Source organism: Cariama cristata, unplaced genomic scaffold, assembly GCF_000690535.1.
Source record: "Cariama cristata isolate BGI_N322 unplaced genomic scaffold, ASM69053v1 scaffold25414, whole genome shotgun sequence".
In the NCBI taxonomy this organism is placed as follows: domain Eukaryota; kingdom Metazoa; phylum Chordata; class Aves; order Cariamiformes; family Cariamidae; genus Cariama; species Cariama cristata.
Genome location: NW_009613920.1, coordinates 1 through 4,459, shown reverse-complemented (window position 1 = coordinate 4,459; position 4,459 = coordinate 1).

Sequence of the window (4,459 nt, the reverse complement as noted above, 5' to 3'; positions counted from 1 at the left end):
GGAATGAGCATGCAAACATCAACAGAAGGGTGGAACTGTCCCTGTGAGTGCTGCCTTCGCATTTTTCATCAGCTTCTGGAAACAGAAAACTTACCTTCCTCAAAGCTGAATCTGGTAGAAACTATTCCTAGACTCAAACCATGAAGATCCCTCCTCTTAGGAGGCCTGAATGAAAGGCAGAAAATAAATCCATATGTTCCCCACCTTTATTCTTAACTTCATCTTTCCCAACTAGACTTTGACTTCCGTTTTTTCTGAATGGCCCATTAGATGCCATAAGTTCAGAACGATAAAGAAGAATCAAAGCACTGTTCAAATATCTTAACCACTGTCGATTTGTTCTGTATGTTGGCACTTCTATGTTTTTCTCCTCCATCCTATTTTCCCTTTCTTACAGTGCTGGGACACGAGGATACCTTGACTAAGTGGGTTATTGATTGGATACCAAATGGTCTGGACCGCCCATGAGATCATATGACAAATTCTATGACAAAGAGAAATGTCCTGAAAAACAGGTTACTCAAACCCACAATCCATTTCATCGCAATTCATTTCACAGCAGAAATATTATGGATGTATTTTGCCATTTTCAAGTTACACTTTAGTTGTGCAGCTGGCCTTAGAAAAGGGAGTTATGGATTGGTAGGTTCCATTACAGCAATACTGAAGTGTGCTTTTTATTTTTTATATAAATCAATAGGAAATAACAATTTGTCCAGAGACAATATTTTCCCTCAGAATGAAACTGCATAGTAAAACCATCCCTGTACTACAGCATTAGTCAGCACCAGTGCAACTGCAGTAGTAACAAGCAGTAAGAAGCAAAGGTGGGCATAACTCAGGCTCTTGCAAAATCAGATTGTTATAGTTGGCTGGTAAAAAAACATCTGTGAGACTGATGAAGATAATATTACTAACCGATGCTGCACTGCTGGCAGTAATGCCTAAAATATGTCCACTATTTTGTTCTTAATAAAGACAAGACCTTGTTCTGAATTACAATGAGCACAACTTACCCTTGCAATCCTTACCTAGCAAGGCCCAATGGATGCAGGTAGATCTCATTACCAATGCTTTATGACTGATATCTTTGCTTTTACAGCAAAAATGTTGCTGCATTATAAAAAGTAATAATCAGATTTTCCTGATTATTTTAACGATAGCAGGCAAATTGGAGAAAGATTAACCTGCTGGATCACTGAACATGTTTGGCATGGTATGAAATCCTCTGATTTCTGTACCATGCTAATTTGGTAGCCCAACTAGGACGCTGAAGAAACATTAAAGATAGTCCAAAGATGAGAGTTACTTACCCTACTTTTGTCCTTTTGTTAACATCTCTCAGCAAGAACACAAGACTGGAAGGGATCTTCTTAGCTAACAAATCTAGTTCTCTGCCATCACAAGCAATCATGTCATATGATTGCTTTTATAAATTTATCTGACCTCCTTTTTAAAGTATTTTAAAGTACTCTTAAAGTACTCACTGCTGTACTCAGTTACTTTTCTGATACTTGGCCAATCTTCTTGTAATTTACAGTGCTGATAAATCTGGACTTTAAGAGCTACTTTTTCTCCACTTATTCACAAGGTGTTAATAACATATACATCTTCTATTCCTAAATTTAACTTCTAGTTCATGTTTCCCTGTGAATAAATCTGATTCTCATATTACATGGAACTGCATACCAGTTCCAGTTCCAAATCATGAGTTGCTGTAAATCAACACAGTTTCAGTAAAGCTACACGTGCTTAATTTGTGCTAGTTGTGGAACTGAGTCAACAAATAGTGAGAAGCAAACAGAGGACATAGTCCCCAAAGGAACAAAAAAATAAAACTGGCAAAATGGAGAAGATTGCAGACTCGCTAAGTCCCATTTCTTCATTGTAGTGCACAAAAAGATTAGCCTGGCAGTAAATCAGCTCTCTGTCTCACACATAGAGAAAGTTACTCGAATGGGGACTGATTGCAATTACAAGATGGATCTGGTAATTGTGTTATGACCAGTGATTCCTGAGTTACTTCTACAATGAATAGTACATGTGTATTGTGTGATTTCTGTTAACATCTGGCTTAGACGTGGCAATTTGGTTGTAGCACGTTAACACATACACTGCCATCAGCAGAAAGCAGGAGCCAAACCCACAAGTCAACCATGCACAGGATTTCTACTGAGTAAAAAAAAAAAAAAAAAAAAAAAAAAAAAGGAAAAAAAAAAAAAAAAAAAAAAAAGAAATCCCATATGTGGAAGGGCTTGCATGATCAGACCACAAATTCAGTCCTTCATTTTTTCTTTTATTCAAAAAATTACAGTTGAGCAACTGCACAAGATCTCACAGTAACCCTGGATCTTCCTTTGGAAATTCTCCTCAAGCATTTTTACCAAAGATGAGTTAGACCTGTGAAAGTGGGAAATCCTTTTTAAAGAATTTAATGTGGACATAACACCCAATTAAAATGGAAAGTTCTGTAAGATTACACAGAAATGAAAAACAGTTTAGTGTTTTCTTTCTTACAGAAACAGCACATTTTGGCCAGTGTACCATCACTAGTGTTCATGAAGAAGCTGTAGAAAGGAAGCTCATTAAAGAACACCAAAACAGTTTTGCTGCTGAATAATGTGCTAGATGGATACTAGATCATGGTCACTAACATACAAAGATTAAGTTTTTTATTGTTTCCATCAGTGATGTTAAGAGGTTATATTAGATTTCTTTTACAATTGCCTGTCTGACTACAGACATATTCATTAACAGATGCATGGGAAGGTTAATGGTCATATAGTATCAGAGTGGCTTTTTCACTGTACTTTCGTAAGATTACCCAACTCCTAGTTATGGCAAACAATGCAGTTCAGGTGGCTTAGAGAGATCTGGCCTTTCTTTTATGACTAATCATAGGATAATGTAATTATTATGACAGTGCTACCAAAAGATAAGAATTTAGAAAGTTGGTGCTCACTCTGCTGTAATTCTGTTCTTTTCATCATCTGAGCTTTTAATTTCTTCTTTAATCTCCTATTTAGCTTATATTATAACACAGATTAATATTATTAATTCTGTTTCTCTGACTCAAGTACTCCCAGTTTGGATGAAGAAAAAATAAAGGTAAGGAGCATAAAACCTGCGAACTGCTTGTACAAGCAGTCTTATCTTGCTCAACTTGTCTGAAAGTCCACTTCTATTTCACCGCCTCAATATGAAAGCAGAGATTTAAGTTTAACTTCCCTGTTTAAAAATTCTGGCCATACCATCTCTTGATACCATACTGGAATTTATTTTACAATGGCTTATTAAAAGGTACGCAGTATTAATGTTTGCTTCCATTCTGGTTCTTTTTTTCCTCCAAAACACCTAACCAAAAATAAAACTAATAATTAAACACTGCATAGAGAAGCAGCCTAACAAATGCTGGTAACCAACTTGTCAAGTCCTAGTTCCTAAAAATGGAAAACTAGGCAAAGAGCTACATTTTCTTCTCTCAGAAGAGTCTACTGTTACAAACCCTATCCACAGGAGAATATTTATTTCATAGACAAAAATAATTTTCCATTACTGTCTCTTTTGTATGTGTGTCTAATATTTAACTGGTTATCAGTTTCTAATAACATTTCTTGAAAGCTAACATTTAGTAACTGCTACTCTGGTTATAAGCTTAATATAAAAAAGATTACAATATTTATTCTGTATAAGAATGTAGTGAAGCTAGTAAATATTTTAATATGTTACATCTTTTTTAAAATGAATGTAGAATTATGCCTCCCTTGAAAAGCAGTACTGCAACTTTATTTCTACTGAGGATCCCCTTACATGTGCTAAATTCCAGTGCCTCCAAATAGAAACCTATCGTAGAGCCTCCCCTCCCATCTACACATCTACAGGCAATGCGTTCTCACCAGTCATTCTCATTTTTTGGCTATGCTGATTGCATTTCAAAAAGGCTTGTGTTAAATCTCTTTATTCTAATGCCTTCCATGTAGATGGAGAACTTGCCGGACCTACACATCTGGACAAATTGGATTGGGCAAGGCTTTCAGGGAGTGGGTACTTGCCGGAGTTCTGCAGCCTATATATTTAACAGGACATAAAGAACGGCTTGAAACAAATGCGCAGAGCTGTAAAAAACTAAACCATGGGGTGCACTGGAATTTAGGCCATCAACTTCCAACTCGAGCAACACACCATCCCAGAGCTAGGAAGTGGTGATGAGAAGGTCACAAACTAAACACTCTTCCTAGGCCAAAGCGTGGGGCTTCTCTCGGGCACTGAAAATAAGCATGGTCCTTCCTAACTGAGAAGGCAACCCTCAGCTTCTCAGAAGGCAAATCCAGCGTGAGGGAGGCAGCGAACAGCCACACTCACATTGTTCTCGACACACGATTACTGGGGATTATCACAGCATCGCTGGTGCCTGTTCCCTGCAGCTTCCAGGCACATCCCTGCAAGATGCTGCGCCCAG